The following is a 22280-nucleotide window of genomic DNA, read 5'->3' on the forward strand; positions in this document are numbered from 1 at the left end:
CTGCTGGAGATGGGATAGGATAAACATCTAGGATTCTTGGGCTTCCCTTGTGGCTCGCTGGTAAAGAATCCACCTGCAGTGCAGAAGACCTGGGTTTGACCCCTGGGTTGGGAAGGCCCCATGGAGAAGGGAAAGGCTACCCACTCCAGTATTCTGGCCTGGAGAATTCCATGGACTCGGTAATATATATGAGATTTGAACAAAAGCTGAATGGAGCAAAATGTGAATGATAACACCAATCATAATGTATATTGTAAAATGTGCAATGAATTCTTGTACATTGTATAATGTATAATGAACTTTTGATCAATTTTAAGCTGTAATAACTTCACAAGGTAATGTCTATTCCATCACTCTCTACAAAAGTATTGATATATCTCCAGCCAATAATGTGTTAATCTCAGCCTATGGTTGACATTCTTTTATGAGCTATTCTTGTACTTAAAGTCCTTATCTTATCTTTGAGGCTTATTGGTGAGATCTTCCCTGGTGGCTCAGATGGTAAAGAATCCTCCTGCAATGCAGGAGACCTGGGTTTCATCCCTGGGCTGGGAAGATTCCCTGGAAGAGGGCTCTGTAACCCACCCCAGTATTCTTGCCTGAGAATCCACATGGGCAGAGGAGCCTGGCAGCCTACATTCCATGGGTTGAAAAGAGTCAGAAGTGACTGAGCGACTAAGGAGAGTCCAACAGCTATACAGCAGTAATTAACCACCATTGAAAATCAGTCCAGTTCAGTTGCTCAGTCATGTACGACTCTTTGCCACCCCATGGACTGCAACAGGCCAGGCTTCCATGTCCGTCACTAACTCCTGGAATTTACTCAAACTCATGTCCATCGAATCAGTGTTGCCATCCAACCACCTCATCCTCTGCCATCCCCTTCTCCTCCTGCCTTCAATGTTTCCCCGCATCAGGGTCTTTTCCAATGAGTCAGTTATTCGCTTCACATGGCCAAAGTATTGGAGTTTCAGCTTCAGCATCAGTCCTTCCATTGAATATTTAGGACTGATTTCCTTTAGGATGTATTTCAAGATGGCAGAGTAGAAGGACTTGTGCTCATCTGCTCCTGCGAGAACTCCCAAATTACAAATTGCTGCTGAAGAGCTGTTGACAGGAGAATATTGGATCCCACCAAAAAAAAGATACCCCACATCCAAGAACCAAGGAGAAGTCCCAGCAAGATGGTAGGAAGGGCGAAGTTGCATTTAGAATCAAACCCCATTGGAAATCAACTATACTTCAATTTAAATAAGTCTTTTCATTTTAAAAATGGGCAAAAGACATAAAAGGCCATTTTAGGTAAGAGAATATATGGATGTTAAATAACGACATGAAAAGATGTTAACAAAATTAGCTATTGAGGATATTAAAGCCCATAGTGAGTGGTCATTACATGCCTATTAGAATGGATAAAATAAAAAGTAGAGATAATACAAATGCTAGTTAGGATGCAAGAAATTGGATCAGTCATATGTTGTTGAATGTTTTGTAAAATGGCAAAACCACTTTGGAAAATAATCTGGCAGTGCATTTTAATACTAAAAATGGACTTACCATATGACTTAGCAATTAAACTCTTAGGTATACATCCCCAGGAAATGATAGCTTATTTCCATGCAAAAACTTTGTACACAGAGGTTTTTTGCAGCTTACTTTGCAGTAGCCAAAAGGTATATCAGCCAGAAGCCCGAAGGACATTAGTGGATAAATCGATAAACAAACTTGTAAACCTATAGCAAAGAATATTAGTGGTTCAATTGCCAAGTCAAGGCCTACTCTTTTGAGACTCCAGGGACTGTAGCCTGCCAGGCTCCTCTGTCCACTGGATTTCCTAGGGGAGACAACTAGCATGGGTTGCCATTTCCTTTTTCAAGGTATCTTCCTGAACTAAGGACGCTACAATTTTTAAAGATTGTGATTCAATGTGTTGCTGTCTCTGTTGTTATGTAATAGATTCTTCAGCCAGCCACAATGTAGAGGATAATGTAAGGATTAATTACAATCTACTGAAATTGTATTCTCAGTTCAGTCAACCATTTAATAAATACCATAAAATCCCTAAGGAACACGGGAGAAAAGACACATTTAGACTTTAATTTGCATGTATAATGAAATACTTTGCAACTCATGTGTCTAATTTTGTGTCATTTCTTTAGATCATTCTATCCTTCTGAGACTGAACTAGACTTCACTATGGACTTCCTACTGACCATAGAATTTATTGAGGCCATATTATATCACCCATACTTTGAAAGTTCAGTAGAACTCCTAGTGGGTTTCCCACACAGCCTACTCACAGATCAGGATCGTAATGTTCTCACGAGTAACTTCAGCAGACGGGAAAAAGCACTTTTGACTGCAGTAAAACTCATTCAAAAAATAAATAAAAGCACAGGTATGATTATAAGCTATACTACACATGAAGCCTAAATGAACCAAAGTCGTTTAAGAAGTAAATATATTTAATGATTCATTCAACAGGAATGATTGAGTACCTTCTATATCATAGATATATTGAATATAATTATGACAGTTACTGCAAACTACCCTTCTAGGACCTCACATATCATGTATGTGAGTGTATGTATGTTTCTGCAACAGTGACAGTTCCATAATAAACACTTTCATATATTTCTTCTTAACATTCTTATTGCTACCCTCATGACATTCTGGGTTTTAGATTACATTTCAAAACTGCTAATCCATGATAATAGACCCTTCATTATTGCTGTATGATTCTCCCCTATGTGAGGTGTGCTCATCCATAAAGACAGAGAAAATAATAAGAAACAGAGACGGCTGGGGTACAACTGGGAAGACAGAGTGCAGAGATACAGAGCTATATAACATTTCTGAATATCAATTAAATAATGGATATTAGGGTTCGTGTCTTCACACGTCAGTTTATTTATTGTCCTTAAAAACAGTATGAGGATGACAGTGTTTGCATTTTTTGAGTAAAAAGATCCACTAAAGATAAGTCACATGTTCAAAAGGATACACAGTGTAAGTATTTGAAGCAAAATAAAACTAGGTTGTGTTTTAATTCCATTTTTGTGGGTGTTGCTTTTTTTTTTTCTACCCAGTATTACCTGGCTTGAAAATACAGAAGTATTGATGAACCAATGAACCTTATACACTTAAATATCAATGTTTTAAAATTAGACCTGTGGAGTCTGTGCTATCCTAGTCCACCTTTTCATGGACTAACCCTATAGATCAGGGAGGCTAAGTTGACAAATATCACTTAGTTTTAGTGTCAGTTGGACATCAATGAGGTCTCCTTCCTCCAGGGAAAACGTTCACTCTAGAAAGAAAACATCGCAAATAAGAGTAAGAAAGGGGTTAACATGGGTCTCAAAAATTTTATTTGTAATGCAGTGATGATACATAGTAGGCACATTTGATTTATTCCATAAAATATTGTGACTATTACATTGTGTGAGAATTTTTGAATACATCTCATTCTCAAATAAAGGGAATAGCACTTTATTATACTGTTAGATTGCGCCAAACAGTGCATTTTCTTTTATACTTTGTCAAGGCTAATTGTCTGACAGAGTTGCTAACATGATACAAATCCTTTAATTAGAAAATTTACCTTACTCTGTATAGTTTTACATTTCTAAGTTCTTCATAATTTTATTAACTGGAAACATAAATGTTTCTGTTTTTGCAGGAGGCTTATTTTTAGCAATTTGGAAGAAGCTCATGACTTCAAAATTTGCTCGGGATATGGCACGTTTCTTCATTAAAAGGCTACTCTTAATACCAATTTAATAGCCTAAATTTATGCTATTATATGTTGATCAGTTTAATTCCATGAATAAAAGCAATCAAATGTTATAATGACTGTGAAAAGTTTGTGGTCCTTATTATCTCTGCTTCATCTTTGTATTTTCAAAGTTACCAGCCAATAACCCCCTCAGCCACCCTCTCCTTAGAATTGAGCCACACATCTGGTGGAACCCTGATTAATCTCAGGCTGCTTGAGACACACATGAATATGTCAATATCTGTGTCAAAGGCAGGTGGTTGTTATTTAGTCATGAAGTCATTTCTAACTCTTTTGTGATCCCTTGGATTGTAGTCTTCCAAGCTCCTCTGTCCATGGGATTCTCCGCAGGTTTTGATATTTCTTTCAGTGCTCATTTATATATTGACAGGTAAGCAATGCAAATTCTCTAAGAGATTATTCTTACAAGATACAACTTTGGGCATTGAAGAGAATTTTTAAGTAATTTATATTCTAGGACTGAACTCAAAGTACTTTGCCATATGAGCACAATTATCAATCCATGTAGTGAAAGAGGCTGCTTTCTTAGTGTCTGAGCACTTGGAGAAATCATTTCAACATCAAGTAGAAAATTTCTGAGCTACCCTGGTGTAAACTAAACAAAACTGTAATTTTCCTTTTAAATATAATTTTTGTTTCTATTGAAGCCCCTAAGTAAAAAAGCACGAATTAAAAATGAATAAGATGTATCTGAAACCATATTTAAACTATACCTAATGGCATGAATCAGACTACTTAAGTAGGTTAATTATCTTCTGATGGTTCTGTTCACCAGTCATGATTTTCCCCTATATTGCGTCACTTTTTCATTTCCCCTGCAAGCCCCAGTATTCTTAAATGACCTCTCAACCAAATTAGTCCCTTATGAAAATAAATGATTTTCTATATCATGTGTGTTTCCAAGGGGAAGGTCTTATTAAGGAAGATCTATTGTTCAAAAGCAGAAAACAGATTGGTCAATGTCTACATACAAGTGAGACATTTTTACATTAAAAAAATAAAACTGATAAGTGAAGTAATTGAACAAAATGTATCTAACCAAAAAACTACCCAAACCACCAAAACAACCTTGAGATAGAAGAAAAAGCTGGGAGGCTCACCCTTTCTGGTTTTAAACTATATAATCAATCTATAGTAACCAAAACAGTATGATATTGACATACAAAGAGGCACATAGATCAGTGCAAAAAAAGAAAAAAAAGAGTCTAGGAAAAACCTAAAACTATTTTGGTCAATTAATTTACAGCAAAGGAGATCAGAATGTACTTGGGGAAAGGCAGTCTCTTTGATAAAGGTGTTGGGAAAACCGGAGGCCCACATGCCGAGACGCTGAGACGGGACGCTACCTTGCAGTGCTCTGGTGCTCGGTCACGTGTGGCCACTTGGACGGTACCTGCCAGGCTCCTCTGTCCATGGAATGTTCCAGGCAAGAATACTGAAGTGAATTATCAATTCCCTCTGCAGGGGATCTTCCCACCCCAGGGATTGAACCTAGTACCCTGCGTCTCCTGCAGGAACAGGCGATTCCTTGCCCCTGAAGCACCAGGGAAACAGTATAGGATTTGCTCAGAAAAGGAAGAGTAGAGCCGCCATGTGATTCAGCAGGTTCACTGCCAGGTATTTACCCAAATAAAACAAAAACGATTCCAAAGGAGATCAGCACTTCACTGTTTTTCTCCACATTATTTACAATAGCCAAGATAAGGAAGCAACTTTAGTGCCTATTGTCATGAATAAACACAAAGGCACACACACAAACACACACGCAGTAAATAGTGCTCAGCTATGAAAAAAATGAAATGTTGCTGTTTGCAAAAACATGGGCTGACTAGAAGTCATCATGTTAAGTGAAACACTTCAGACACAAAATGACAAAGACCGCAATGTACCACTTTTATGGGGATTCTAAGAACATAACAAACAAACAAGCAAAACAAAGTGAAAGCACAGTCACAGATGCAGAGAACAAACGGGTGGGTTCCAGAGAGGAGAGTGTGAGCGGTTGTGTGAAGTAGATGTCAGCTATAAAGTGGGACTTGCCATCTACCTCTGCAAGGGTTAAATCGTGTGCTGCTGCAGCTGCTGATTTTAACGCCCCTTGAAAGGAGTTCAGAGTGGAGAGCAGAAATGAAGCACTCTGTGTTCACAGTTTGATATTTTCTGGAGCCAATTTGTGAGTCTAATTCTCCTATCTCCTCATATCTACAAAAGCTCTAAAATTCTTCATGGTAACAGCCACTCCTCTGACAAGCAGAAACTTTCTGAGAGAAAATATGTGCATGATTACATGTAACCTCTCTTCACCAAAATCACAAACATACCAATCTTCCCTCTTGGCAGCAATTTCTCAGAGCTGTATGAGGTGCTGTCGCCTGGGCTGCAGTCCTCATTTTGCCCCAAATAAAACTTAACTTGCAACTCTGATATTGTTCATTTTTTTTAAGTTGACACAGGTTAAGGTGATTAAGAGGTTCAGGCCTGATGACCTCAGCTAGCAATCAGAAGTTGTTTTGTGAGGAGGAGTCAAGATGGTGGAGGAATAGGACAGGGAGACCACTTTCTCCCCAACAAATTCATCAAAAGAACAATTGAACGCAGAGCAAACTTCACAAAACAACTTCTGATCACTGGCTGAGGTCATCATGCACCCAGAAAAGCAGCCCATTGTCTTCAAAAGGAGGTAGGACAAAATATAAAAGATAAAAAGAGAGGCAAAAGAGCTAAGGACGGAGATCCGTCCTGGGAAGGGAGTCTTAATAGAGGAAGTTTCCAAGCACCAGGAAACCCTCCCACTGGCGGGTCTGGGGGAAGTTTTTGAATCTCAGAGGGCAACCTGACTGGGAGGGGAAGAATAAATAAAACCCACAGATTACGTGCCTAAAAACAACTCCCAGCAGAAAAGTATCCCAGACGCCCGCATCCGCCACCAGCAAGTGGGTGCGGAACGGAGAGGAGCAGGCGGCATTGCTGAGGGTAAGGACCGGGCCTGAGTGCCCTGAGGACAATCGAAGGGAGCTTTTGTGAGTTACCAACTTAAACTGTGGGATAGCAAGAGAGAGAGAGAAAATTAACCGGCCTGAACACACTGCCGGCCGTTCGCAGAACAAAGGGACCCAGCAAGTCCAGAGAAGAGCTCGCAGGCTGCAGACCGACCCAGCCCCGCCGGAGGCAGGAGGCAGTGGGGAGGGGAAGGGGCAGGCTCGGCCCCAAGGACCGCATCCCCTACCGCACTGCAAACAGGCCTCCAGTTTCTAATCAAAGACCTCCTGAGATTCTGGATGGTCGACATCTGCCGGGAGGGACGCAGCGAGACACAGGGCGAAGGCACCCGACCGGTGCTGGTGGGACTGGGGCTGGGGATGAGGAAGGGAGAAGGCGAACCGCACCCGGGGAGAGTGCGCCCGTCAAGCTCCTGGCTGCCTGAGCTGCTCGGACGGGGAAGGCACAAAACGCAGGCCCAACCGAGTCTGCGCTTTTGTGGAACACCCGAGGGCTGGAACCGCGCGCAGCACAGGGCACGCTCCATATAGAGAAGCCAGGAGCCTGAGCAGCATAGACGGGGAAAGCAGCGCCCATCCCTCCCCGCAGCACGACGGAACTAGCAACCTGAATAAGAGACCACCTCCGCCCGCCTGTGTCAGGGCGGAAGTTCGGTACTGAAGAGACTGGCAAACAGAAGCCAAATAAACAAAGGGAACCGCTTCAGAAGGGACCGGTGCAACAGATTAAAATCCCTGTAGATAACACCGACTACACTGCAAGGGGCCTGTAGATATCGAGAAGTATAAGCTGGAACGAGGAGCTATCTGAAACTGAACCGAACCCACACTGACCGCAACAGCTCCAGAGAAATTCCTAGATATATATTTACATTTTTTTTAATTAAAAAAACTTCTTTTTCTTTTTTCTTTTTTATCTTTTATTTTCTTTTAAAATTCCCTATTACGCCCCCATTACTCTTTAACTTTCATTTTCATAGATTTTTACGATTTTTTTAATTAGGAAAAATTTTTTTTCTTGTTTTTTTTCCCTTTTTCTCTTCTTTTCTCTATTTTTCTTTTTCTCTTATTTCCTTTTAAAGTCCTCTATTACTCCTCTACTACTCCTTAATTTTCATTTTCATTACACTATAACCTTGAAAAAAAAAAAAAAAGAGAGAGAGAGAAGCCCTATTTTTAAACTGAACTTCATATATATTTCTAAAATATTTTGTGTTTTGGTTTTTGTTTTTAATATTGTATTTTAAAGAGTCTAACCTCTACTCTAGATTTTTAATCTATGTTTTTCAGTATATGATATAAATTGTGGACATTTAAGAATCCACTATTCAGTTCCCATTTTTATTCAGAAGTGTGTTGATTACTCTCCCCCAATCTTGACTCTCCGTTTTCTACCTCAGAACACCTCTATTTCCTCCTTTCCCCTTCTCTTCCCAATCCAATTCTGTGAATCTTGGTGGGTGTCTGGACTACAGAGAACATTCTGGGAACAGAAAACTGTGTAGATCTGTCTCTCTCCTCTTGAGTCCCCCTTTTTCTCCTCCTGCTCATCTCTATCTCCCTCCTCCCTTTCCTCTTTTTCATGTAACTCTGTGAACCTCTCTGGGTGTCCCTCATGGGGGAGAAACTTTTCACCATTAACCTAGAAGTTTTATTATCAGTGCTGTATAGTTGGAGAAGTCTTGAGGCTACTGGAGGAATAAGACTGACATCCAGAGGCAGGAGACTTAAGCCCAAAACCTGAGAACACCAGAAAACTCCTGACTACATGGAACATTAAATAATAAGAGACCATCCAAAAGCCTGCATACCTACACTGAAACCAACCACCACCCAAGAGCCAGTAAGTTTCAGAACAAGACATACCATGCAAATTCTCCAGCAACGCAGGAACATAGCCCAGAACGTCAACATACAGGCTGACCAAAGTCACACCTAACACATAGACCCTTCTCAGAACTCATTACTGGGCACTCCATTGCACTCCAGAGAGAAGAAATCTACTTCCACACCCCAGAACACCGAGGCAAGCTTCCCTAATCAGGAAACCTTGACAAGCTAATCATCCAACCCCACCCACTGGGAAAAACCTCCACAATAAAAAGGAACCACAGACCTCCAGAATACAGAAAGCCCACTCCAGACACAGCAATCTAAACAAGATGAAAAGGCAGAGAAATACCCAGCAGGTAAAGGAACATGAAAAAATGCCCACCAAGTCAAACAAAAGAGGAGGAGATAGGGAATCTACCTGAAAAAGAATTTAGAATAATGATAATAAAAATGATCCAAAATCTTGAAAACAAAATGGAGTTACAGATAAATAGCCTGGAGACAAAGATTGAGAAGGTGCAAGAAATGTTTAATAAAGACCTAGAAGAAATAAAAAAGAGTCAATTAAAAATGAATAATGCAATAAATGGGATCAAAAACACTCTAGAGGGAACCAACAGTAGAATAACAGAGACAGAAGATAGGATAAGTGAGGTAGAAGATAAAATGGTGGAAATAAATGAAGCAGAGAGGAAAAAAGAAAAAAGAATCAAAAGAAATGAGGACAACCTCAGGGACTCTGGGACAATGTGAAACGCCCCAACATTCGAATCATAGGAGTCCCAGAAGAAGAAGACAAAAAGAAAGGCCATGAGAAAATACTCGAGGAGATAATAGCTGAAAACTTCCCTAAAATGGGGAAGGAAATAGCCAGCCAAGTCCAAGAAACCCAGAGAGTCCCAAACAGGAAAAACCCAAGGCGAAACACCCCAAGACACATATAAGTCAAATTAACAAAGATCAAACACAAAGAACAAATATTAAAAGCAGGAAGGGAGAAACAACAAATAACACACAAAGGGATTCCCATAAGGATAACAGCTGATCTTTCAATAGAAACCCTCCAGGCCAGAAGGGAACATAACAAACGAACAAACAAAACAAATTGAAACCACATTCACAGATACAGAGAACAAACGGGTGGGCTCCAGAGAAGAGCGTGTGAGCGGTGGTGTGAAATAGATGTCAGCTATAAAGTGGGACTTGCCATCTACCTCTGCAAGGGTTAAATCATGTGCTTCTGCAGCTGCTGATTTTAACGCCCCTTGAAAGCAGTTCAGAGTGGAGAGCAGAAATGAAGCACTGTGTTCATAGTTAGATGTCCTGTGGAACTGATTTTTGTGAGTCCAACTCTCCTATCTCCTCGTATCTAGAAAAGCTCTAAAATCCTTCATGGTTATAGCCTCTCCTCTGACAAGCAGAAACTTTCTGAGAGAAAATATGTGCTTGACTGCATGTAACATTCTCTTCACCAAAATCACAAACATACCAAACTTGCCTCTTAGCAGCAATTTCTCAGAGCTATCTGAGGTGCTGTCTCCTGGGCTGCAGTCCTCATTTTGCCCCAAATAAAACTTAACTTGCAAATCTGATATTGTGCATTTTTTTAACTTGACACAGGTAAAGTAGATTAAGAGGTTCAGACCTCCCATTATGAAATAAATAAGTCAGAGGAATATAATATACAGCTTAAGGAACATAGCCAATAATATTGTAGTTACTTTGCATGGAAACAGATGTTTACTAGGGTTACGATGACCATTTCATAATGTATTTATGTGGTATATCTCTGTTGTACAGTGGAAACTAATATAATCTTGTAGATCAAGTGTTTCATTAAGAAGAAATAAATTTGAAAAGCCTATCAAGAGTGGTATCTACAAAAGTCACAAATATTTAGAAACTAAACAATGAAGGAACAAATAATTCATAAATAACAGAATATATGACAAAGAACACTTCAAAAAATTTACTGAATGAAAATAAATGTCTCATAGTCCAAAATCAGTGGAATACTCCTGAAGCAGTGCTACAAAGGAAATATATATATTTTTAAAAGTTAGATTGAAAAAAGAAATGGGGTCAAAAGTCAATAATCCTCTTCCATGCTAAGAATCAAGAAAAAGAAGACAAAAGCAGACTCGAGATACAATAAGAGGGAGAAAATAATGAGTAGATATTAAGGAAAGAGCGAAAGAAGAAGAATGGATCAACAAAACCAGAAAATAATCAGTGGAAATCAAAGAAATACGAAAAGAAGAAGAATGGATCAGCAAAACCAGTTTCAAGTTGTTTAAAAATGCGAGTACTGTTGATCGAGATAGAAAGATAAAGACATTAACTTAATGAAGGAACATCACTACACACCCTATAGACATTAAAAAAAATAATAGAGAAATATTATGAGCAAAATGGTACTAATAAATTTGACTTCCAAAAAATAGATTCATGGAGAGACACCCTTTACCAAAACTGATTGAGCAGACTTCCCTGGTGGTGCAGTGGTAAAGAATTCACCTGCCAGTGGAGGAGATGCCAGAGATGAGGATCTGATCCACGGGTCATAAAGAGCCCCCAGAGAAGGAAATGGCAACACACTCCAGTCTTCTTGCCTGGAAAATTCCATGTACAGAGGAGCCTGTCAGGTTACAGCCCACAGGGTCCCAACAGTTCCAAAAGTCTTAATGCATTTCAACATTAATTCTCATCTAAATCCCGTATGGCTGAGACTCAAGGTACGATTCTTCGTGAGGCAACTTCTTCTCTAGCTATGTGCCTATGAAACCAAAGAAAGTGTGTATCTTCTAAGATGGAACCGTCATAAAATTGGCATTCTGACTCCGAAAGGAAGAAGAAAGAAAAAGAAAGAAGTAACTGGTCCCAAGTAAGTCTAAAAGAGCAAAGAACATGACACCTGAAGGTTTTTTGATTTGATTCCTTGTCTTCTGCATTCTTCTGAGGATCAACATTACCCCATCAGCTCAGGCAGGTGGTCCTTGCAGCAGCTCTCTGCTTCTTTATCACTTATCACAAATAAAGAGAGAAATTTTAGATTTTGGGGGCAGAGCTGGTGATGGGATTTAATCTTGTAGGGTATTTTTAAATCTGTGTAAGTATAAACTAGCATAAAACTGCAGAGCCCCAAAAGTAAAATAACTGCCTTTCAGAGAAGTGAATTTGCATACATTTTTCAGATGACATCTGTTAATCTGAATTCAAATTGCATATTAGTGAAGTAGAATGAGACAAGCAGGGTGCAGTGTCTGAAGACTTCTTGCCCTTCAAAAATAAAATCTGTCTCCATCTGCTTCTTACTTATATCCTTAAAATCATTAATGAAGTTTGGGATTGGGAAAGATTTACAGTTCATGTGAATATGCTTTGACAGTTATATTCTTTGTCTTAACACATTCATAATAAGAGAAATGAAAATTAAGCACATGCTGGCACACCAGTTCTCTACTCTGAAATTAGCAAAGCTAATTTATGAAACATGAAATCTTTATTACCAGTTTGTATCTGCTTAGTCGTTCAGGCATGTCCAACTCTTTGAGACCCCATGGAGTGTAGCCCACCAAGCTCCTCTGTCCATGGGGATTCTCCATGCAAGAATTCTACACTTGATCTTAGCCAAAAGGCCTAAGCGATGGATGCAAGAATTCTGAGTAGGTTACCATGGCTTCCTTCAGGGGATCTTCCCAACCCAGGGACTGAACCCAGGTCTCCTACATTGCAGACAGATCCAGGGAAGCCCTACCCCACAAATATGGAATGCTTCATGAATTTGCATGTCATTATTACCAGTTCAGTTCAATTCAATTGCGCAGGTCTTCTGACTCTTTGAGACCCCATGGACTGAAGCACACCAGGCTTCCCATCACCGACTCCTGGGGCTTGCTCAAACTCATGTCCATTGAGTCACTGATGCCATCTCATCCTCTCTCATCCCCTTCTCCTCCTCCCTTCAATCTTTCCCAGCATCAGGGTCTTTTCCAATGAGTCAGTTCTTAGCATCATGTGGCCAAAGTATTGGACAAGGGCAAAATAGTACAAGACTCACAGAAGGACATGGCCATGTATAACAAGACCACATACATTCTCACTTTTAAAGTTTATTTTGTTGTAACCATAAATTCATTTCTGTTCAGTCTCTGACTCAAGTACAACTCTTTGCTACCCCATGAACTGCAGCAGGCCAGGCTTCCCCTTCCTTCACTATCTCCCAGAGTTTGCTCAAACTCATGCCCATTGAGTTGATGGTGCTATCCCACTACCTCATTCTCTGTCGCTCCCTTCTCCCCCTGCCCTCAATCTTTCCCAGCACCAGGGTCTTTTATAATGAGTCAGCTCTTCGAATCAGGTGGCCAACGTACTGGAGCTTCAGCATCAGTGCTTCCAATCAATATTCAGGGTTGATTTCCTTTCAGATCAACTGGTTTGATCTTCTTGCTGTCCAAGGGATTCTCAAGAGCCTTCTTCAACACCACAGTTTGAAAGCATCAATCATTTGTTGGAAAGTGCAAAACAAATGTACAGGGAATTTTCCCAGGCACCCATCACCTAAATTCCCTCAATGTTAAGATTTTACATGATCAAAACCAGGATATTGATATTGACATTGTTTCAATACATACAATCTGTTTGGATTTCACTGGTTACAGCAGTACCCATTTGTGTACCTGTATGTATGTGTATCTCTGCAAATGTATCACATGTGTAGGTTTGTGCAATTATTACCATAATTAATACACTTAATTGTACCATTACCACAAGGCTCGGTCATCATTCTACCTCCCTACATGACTTCCCTGATGGCTCAGTGGTAAAGAATCCGCCTGCCAATGCAGGAGACGTGGATAACATCCTTAGTTCAGGAAGACACCTTGAAAAAGGAAATGGCAGCCCATGCTAGTTGTCTCCCCTAGGAAATCCAATGAACAGAGGAGCCTGGCAGGCTACAGTCCCTGGAGTCTCAAAAGAGTGGGCCATGACCTGGCAACTGAACAACTAATATTCTTTGCTATAGGTTTACAAGTTTGTTTATTGATTTATCGACTAATGTTCTTTGGGCTTCTGGCTGTTATAGATTTTGGCTACTACAAAGTAAGCTGCAAAAAACCTCTGTGTACAAAGTTTTTGCATGGAAATAAGCTATCATTTCCTGGGGATGTTTATCTAAGGGTTTAATTGCTAAATCATATGGTAAGTCATTTTTAGTATTAAAAGGCACTGCCAGATTATTTTCCAAAGTGGTTTTGCCATTTTACATTCTGTCAACAACATATGACTGATCCAATTTCTTGCATCCTAACTAGCATTTGTATTATCTCTACTTTTTATTTTATCCATTCTAATAGGCATGTAATGACCACTCACTATGGGTTTTAATATCCTCAGCAGCTAATTTTGTTAACATCTTTTCATGTCGTTATTTAACATCCATATATTCTCTTACCTAAAATGGCCTTTTATGTCTTTTGCCCATTTTTAAAATGAAAAGACTTATTATTTAAATTGAAGTATAGTTGATTTCCAATGGGGTTTGATTCTAAATGCAACTTCGCCCTTCCTACCATCTTGCTGGGACTTCTCCTTGGCTCTTGGATGTGGGGTATCTTTCTTTTGGTGGGATCCAATATTCTCCTGTCAACAGCTCTTCAGCAGCGAATTGTAATTTGGGAGTTCTCGCAGGAGCAGATGAGCACAAGTCGTTCTACTCTGCCATCTTGAAATACATCCTAAAGGAAATCAGTCCTAAATATTCAATGGAAGGACTGATGCTGAAGCTGAAACTCCAATACTTTGGCCATGTGAAGCGAATAACTGACTCATTGGAAAAGACCCTGCTGCGGGGAAACATTGAAGGCAGGAGGAGAAGGGGATGGCAGAGGATGAGGTGGTTGGATGGCAACACTGATACGATGGACATGAGTTTGAGTAAATTCCAGGAGTTAGTGACGGACATGGAAGCCTGGCCTGTTGCAGTCCATGGGGTGGCAAAGAGTCGTACATGACTGAGCGACTGAACTGGACTGATTTTCAATGGTGGTTAATTACTGCTGTATAGCTGTTGGACTCTCCTTAGTCGCTCAGTCACTTCTGCCTCTTTTCAACCCATGGAATGTAGGCTGCCAGGCTCCTCTGCCCATGTGGATTCTCAGGCAAGAATACTGGGGTGGGTTACAGAGCCCTCTTCCAGGGAATCTTCCCAGCCCAGGGATGAAACCCAGGTCTCCTGCATTGCAGGAGGATTCTTTACCATCTGAGCCACCAGGGAAGATCTCACCAATAAGCCTCAAAGATAAGATAAGGACTTTAAGTACAAGAATAGCTCATAAAAGAATGTCAACCATAGGCTGAGATTAACACATTATTGGCTGGAGATATATCAATACTTTTGTAGAAAGTGATGGAATAGACATTACCTTGTGAAGTTATTACAGCTTAAAATTGATCAAAAGTTCATTATACATTATACAATGTACAAGAATTCATTGCACATTTTACTATATACATTATGATTGGTGTTATCATTCACATTTTGCTCCATTCAGCTTTTGTTCTAATCTCATGTATATTATCGAGTCCATGGAATTCTCCAGGCCAGAATACTGGAGTGGGTAGCCTTTCCCTTCTCCATGGAGCCTTCCCAACCCAGGGGTCAAACCCAGGTTTCCTGCACTGCAGGTGGATTCTTTACCAGCGAGCCACAAGGGAAGCCCAAGAATCCTAGATGTTTATCCTATCCCATTTCTAGCAGATCTCCCCAGCGCAGGACTCACACCGGTGTCTCCTGCACTGCAGGCGGAATCTTTACCAACTGAGCTATCAAGGAAGCCCCTCAGTTCAGTTCAGTTCAGTCCCTCAGTCATGTCTGACTCTTTGTGACCCCATGGACTGCAGCACAACAGGCTTCCTTGTCCAGCACCAACACCAGAGCTTGCTCAAACTCATGTCCATCGAGTCAGTGATGCCATCCAACTATCTCATCCTCTGTCATCCCCTTCTCCTCCTGCCTTCAATCTTTCCCAGCATCAGGGTCTTTTCCAATGAGTCAGTTTTTTGCATCAGCTGGCCCAAGTATTGGAGCTTCAGCTTCAGTCAGTCCTTCCAATGAATATTCAGGACTGATTTCCTTTAGGACGGACTGGTTTGATCTCCTTGCAGTCCAAGGAACTCTCAAGAGTCTTCTCTAACACAACAGAATGTTCTCCAACACCACAGAGAATCCCCTACATAAGAAGAAAGTAGGGGCCAAGGAACATGGTAAGGGCATTGCCAGAATATTACAGAAATGGCAATGACAGAAGATTGTATCAGAAACAAGACTATCACGTTGGTGGGAGAATTGGAATGTAAAAGAAGTAATGGATACTAAATTTGGGAAGATCCATTGCTGCTTCTGCTGCTGGTAAGTTGCTTTAGTCGTGTCCGACTCTGTGTGACCCTATAGACAGCAGCCCACCAGGCTCCCCCATCCCTGGGATTCTCCAGGCAAGAACACTGGAGTGGGTTGCCATTTCCTTCTCCAATGCATGAAAATGAAAAGTGAAAGTGAAGTCGTTCAGTCATGTCCGACTCTTAGTGACCCCATGGACTGCAGCCTACCAGGCTCCTCCGTCCATGGGATTTTCCAGGCAAGAGTACTGGAGTGGGGTGCCATTGCCTTCTCCGGGGAAGATCCATTCGGGCCTGCTTAAGAAATATCTTTAAATTCAGACTGAGGCATTTTAATTGGGCTCCTAAGGTTTAGTTTAACAACAAAGATATAATGCTTATGCAATAAGACTTCTGGATGTTTGCTTCTTCCTTGTTTTGTAGAGTTTTTAATAGCTTTATTAATATACAATTAGCACACAAAAATTTGCCCATTTAAAAGTATACTTACTGATAAATCTGATATATGTATTATGGCTTTGGCCCAATCATCATAGATAATGACCACATGCATTACTCTAAAAAACTTCTTTTGCCCTTTGTATTCTTACTTTCAAGGACTTCCCTACTCTGATGTCCACTCTCTCCCTGACCCCCACATGCCACTAACTCCTCACCCCACCCTACTCCCCAACTTCACAGGCACCACTGATCTGCTTTCTATCACTGCAGATTAGACATTACCTAGAGATTTCAAACTGTTGTGTGCCTTTTTTTGTCTGCTTTATTTCAGTTATAATTATTTTGAGATTCAGCAATCTACTTGCACATGTCAGTATTCATTCATTCTTATTGCTTAGCAGGCCTTTAATTGAAAAAGATGTTGGAACTGTAAAGAGATGATTGAAAGTCTGAGTCAGGATGATGCCTTCACTTGAAGATGTTCCAATGTCGGACATTTTTCTGAGAAGAAAAGTTAGAAATGATACAGAGGACAATAAGAGGTTAAGGCATAAAATATTGGATAAAAGTGAGAGTGTTGTGTGCTAGAATAATCTGGGAATAGAATAAGATTGGAAATGAATCCTGAAAAAAGAGTAATGTTGATGGGCTAAAAAGATAAATAATCCATGAATAAAGAAATAGAATGAGTTCAAGGACACAGTTTGAGATTAGTAAGGATGCGCTAAGTTGCTTCAGTGTGCCCAGCTCTTTGCGACCCCGTGGACTGTAGCCCACCAGGCTCCTCTGTTGATGGGGTTCTCTAGGCAAGAATCCTGGAGTGGGTTGTCTTGCCCTCCTTCAGAGGATCTTCCTGACCCAGCGATTTAACCCACATCTCTTATGTTTCCTGAATAAGTTAGTTTGAATAGTAAAAAATATAACAGTAATTTTACTCTAGAAAAAATTGGATACCCCCCCAAAAAAAGGAAAAAATAGGTTTTGGTCAGAATGCCATCAAAGCCAAGATAAATCTTCTTCAGAGGAAAAGTCAACAGGAGGTGAGAGCAGTTTGGCTATAAAGAAGGAGGCACTTTTTGTGACCTTATTAATGTTTCCTCACCAAAACTGATTCATGAAGTTTATCATTTTGACAACAGATCAGGAGTTTATTGCATGTTCAGTGTTGAGGACTGGGAATCTTAGAGTCTCCAGTATGACCAGGTTGTCATTTGATCAAACCAGAGCTTTCTCTTTTTAACAGAAAAACAATTGTGAAATTTACAACCTTGTATTTCTTTCCGTGAGGCCAACTGATGGGCTTCTCTAGTCAGTTTTTCTACGTTATCATTTGGGAAAATGTTAATTTGGAACATGACAGAGATTTGGCTGGTAACGGTACCTTTAAGGGCAGCATTCCTTGTGGAATTATTGACAGGGTGATTTTCTTTAACTAACAGAATTTTGTGGGCAAGCCTGAATTTTGTTCCAATCAGTGTTTGGAAAAACCCTGGAAGCTGCTTGATGAAATCACTTGGAGGTTGCTCGAGTGTGAGCATGTAGTAAGTTAGTGGGCTGATCTCCTAGAGATCTTTCAGGATTTCCCTATTAGCAGTTTTCATGCAATTATGGGCTTCCCAGCTGGCACTAGTGGTAAAGAACCTGCCTGCCAATTCAGGAGACAGGAGATATGGGTTCAATCTCTGGGTTGGGATGATCTCCCGGAGGAAGACACGGCAAACCAAACCAATATTCATGCCTGAGAAACCTCATGGGCAGAGGAGCCTGGAGGGCTACAGACCATGGGGTCACAAATAGTCAGACACTAGACACGACTGAAGCAATTTAGCGTGCATGCATATGCAACGCTGAGCCCAGTGTTCACCAGCAAGCATATGAACTAGCTAGCATAAGTCAGAGAAACCAGTTTGGTAAGTTTGAAACACAATATTCAATTGCATAACAAACCTGTGAGGACCTTCGGTTATTTTGGGAAAATCTTTGACAAAGATGTGCAGTTCAGATTTAGTCCAGGGAGTATAAGAAATTAAGGATTTGTTCTCTGGATCATCAGAAGGCTTAAATTTAAAGGAAGAGACCCTGACAAGTTCAAAGGAAAAGAGAATGGAGAGTTTCAGAGAAGGGGGAAGTTGAGTGACAGAGTTGTCATGGGTGAATTGAGGGTATAGAGGGGGTGAGGGTGGTGTAGAAGGAAGGAGGATCATGGCATCAGAGCTGAAGTCTGGCCAGGAGGAGCTAGGGAAAGGGACAAGGTGCTGCTTGAGGAGGAACCAAGGGAGAAGAGCTCGAGGCTTTGGGAGACATTTTATCTTGTCAAAGTTGTTTATCTCAGTTCAGTTCAGTCGTTCAGTCGGGTCCAACTCTTTGCAACCTCCTTGAAGCACCCTCAAAACTGAAGTACTTTGTTTCTTTACTCTGTCTCTATAACTGGAAAACTCTTTTTTTTTTTTTTTTAAGGGACATGTTCTTGACTTTTTAAAATACATTTTATAAGGTGTTCCTTTTTTTGAACGGTATAAACCGCTTTATCTATATATTTTTGGCTGGACTGGGTCTTTGTTGCTGCAAGAGGACTTTTTCTAGTTGTGACACATGGACTTCTCAGTGCTGTGGCTTCTCTCATTGCAGAGCTCTAGGTGCATGGGTTTTGGTAGTTGCAGCTTGTGGGTTCAGTAGTTGTGACTTGCCGGCTGTAGGACGTGCAGGCTTCAGTTGTTGCAGCACAGGGATGCTTTAATTGTGGCTCATGAGCCCGGGAGCATGCAGGTTTCAGCAGTTATGACTTGAGGGCTCTGGAGCACAGGCTCAGTAGGTGTAGCACATGCACTCAGTAGCTCCACAGCATGTGACATCTTCCCAGACCAGGAATGAAATCCGTGTTCCCTGCTTGGCAGGCAGAATCCATTCCACTTAGCCACAACGGAAGTCTTAGAAAACTTTTATATGAAAGTTTCACGCTCTAAAAGTCACCACATCCTAACAACTGCATCTCTCCCCTAAGAGATCAAACTTGAAAAGTTTGAACCTTAAGCATTTATTATCAACTGTGGACAAACGGAAGGGAAAATTACCTGTTGGTGTAAACTTGTCATTAGTGATAACACAGAGACACACAAAAACCCTACGAAACTAATTATATGTTTTATTTGTCGGTTCAGTTTTATGAGGTTTGAAAGTTTGTCAGGATTTCAGTTTAAAATGTTCTGGACTTTGGTTATAAATCCACAAGACATATTGCTTTAAATTTCATGAAATCAGATACATATTTCATGAAATCAGACAACAGAAGAGCCATACAAGTTTATTGTCTGTTTATTAATGTTCAGTGATTTATGATGGCTTCATATAATCTTCTATAGATCCTAAACATTTAAAGTGCTAATGAATTCAAAAGTCAAGAATTTTTAATTGAGCAAAACAATCATAGCAGTAATTTGAATTTCAGTATAGGAATGCATGGACAAAGTCCTAACACATGAGCATAAGTCAAAAACACCAGAAATGAGAAAACCATATGATTGTAATAGTGTTAAATTTTGAAATTACTGTTGCTCAGCCAGTTAGAATTGTTCACTTCGATTCCTTAATCGTCTCCAGAAATGCTGAATTAAAGATTGCAAGAACTGTTTCAGGAGCTCCGTAGTTAACATCATTGCAGCCTGTGTCTTCATTAAAATTTTCCATATACTCAAAGATAGTGAACCTGGAAAAGACATAAAATAATTACATGTAAATTTAAATGTATAATCACTTGCTAAAATGCTTCCCTGGTGGCTCAGATGGTAAAGTGTCTGTCTGCAATGCAGGAGACCCGGGTTTGATCCCTGGGTTGGGAAGATCCCCTGGAGAAGGATATGGCAGCCCACTCCAGTACTCTTGCCTGGAAAATCCCATGGACAGAGGAGCCTGGTGGGCTACAGTCCATGGGGTTGCAGTGAGTCAGACATGACTGAGCGAGTTCACTTCACTCACTATGTCTTTTGGATACAAATATATATATCCATTACATGATAATTACACACTTAAAGTTTTTAAATTTAAAATTAATTGACCAAATCTTCATACAAAAGTCAATAAGAAATATAAGCAACTAACCAGAAAACTGGGAAAAGCACACAGACACATTCAAAGAATTGTAAATTCATATAAGAGTGAAGCAATACGTTCTACATTTCACACAAATTATAGAAATTTCTATATGAGAGTAAGTTGGAGAAAACAGGAACCTCCATTCATTTATAACAAAAAAGTAAACTCCTGAAAAAAAATTTAATACCATTTGGTAATATATGACCCATCAATTTGAATATGTTTCCTTTCTACATACTTATGACTATTAAAATAACAAATTATGGCAAGAAATATATACATAAAATGCTATTGTTATACTATTTTTACTAGTTTATAATATAAAAATAATGCTCATAGTTTATAGTATATTCATTAACACTACATATAATTTAAAAAGGATCATTTGGATCAATATGTCCTGATATAGAAAAGGTTCCAGGGGGAGGAGCCAAGATGGCGGAGGAGTAGGACGGGGAGACCACTTTCTCTCCTACAAATTCATCAAAAGAATATCTGAACGCAGAGCAAACTTCACAAAACAACTTTTGATCGCTAGCTGAGGTCACCAGGCGCCCAGAAAAGCAGCCCATTGTCTTCAAAAGGAGGTAGGTCAAAATATAAAAGATAAAAAGTGAGACAAAAGAGCTAAGGACGGAGATCCATCCGGGGAAGCGGGTCTTTAGAGGACGTTTCCAGACACCGGGAAACCCTGGCACTGGCGGGCCTGGGGGAAGTGTTTGAATCTAGGAGGGCAACCTGACTGGGAGGGAAACAATAAATAAAGCCCACAGATTACGTGCCTAAAAGCAACTCTCAGCATTAGAGGACGTTTCCAGACACCGGGAAACCCTCGCACTGGCGGGCCTGGGGGAAGTGTTTGAATCTAGGAGGGCAACCTGACTGGGAGGGAAACAATAAACAAAGCCCACAGATTACGTGCCTAAAAGCAACTCTCAGCAGAAAAGTACCCCAGACACCCGCATCCACCACCAGCAAGTGGGGGCGGCACGGAGAGGAGCGGGCGGCATTGTTTGGGGCAGGGTCCGGGCCTGAGTGCCCTGAGGACAATCGGAGGGAGCTTTTGTGAGTTGCCAACTTGAACTGTGGGAGAGCAGGGAAGAGAGAGAAAATTAACTGGCCCGAACACGCTGCCGGCAGTTCGCAGAATAAAGGGACTGAGAAAGTCCAGAGAAGAGCTCGCAGACTGCGGACAGGCCCACACCCGCCGGAGGCGGGAGCAAGTCGCGGCGAGACACAGGGCGCAGGCACCCGACCGGCGCGGGTGGGGACTGGGGCTGGGGACGCAGAGGGCAGAAGGCGCACACACCCGACTGGCGCCGGCGGAAACCGAGATTGGGACCGGGGAAGGTAGTGGGCGCGCCGCACCCGGGGAAAGTGCGCCTGTCAAGCTCCTGGCTGCCTGGACCGCTCAGACGGGGAAGGCACAAGAGCAGACGCAGCCTTTTGTTCCGCGCTGTTGTGGAACACCGGAGGGCTGGAGCTGGCACAGCGCGCGGCGCGCTCCATATAGAACAGCCGGGATCCTGAGCAGCGCAGACGGAGAAAGCAGCGCCAGCCTCTCCCGGCAGCGTCAGCCCATCCCGGCAGCGTCAGCCCCTCCCAGTAGCGCGACAGAACTAGCTACCTGAATAAGAGTCCACCTCTGCCCGCCTGTGTCAGGGCGGAAATGAGGATCTGAAGAAACCGGCAAACAGAAGCCAAATAAACAAAGGGAACTG

General features: G+C 41.2%; 1 protein-coding gene across 2 annotated transcripts in view; it reads right to left on the reverse strand.

Annotated features, from left to right (window-relative positions):
* The window catches only part of LOC122433942 (protein LEG1 homolog), a 127030-nt gene that overhangs the window by 49507 nt on the left and 55243 nt on the right, over positions 1–22280 (reverse strand). The gene's annotated exons all lie outside the window — the stretch shown is intronic.

This window comes from Cervus canadensis, chromosome 33 (genome assembly GCF_019320065.1).
Source record: "Cervus canadensis isolate Bull #8, Minnesota chromosome 33, ASM1932006v1, whole genome shotgun sequence".
NCBI lineage: Eukaryota > Metazoa > Chordata > Mammalia > Artiodactyla > Cervidae > Cervus > Cervus canadensis.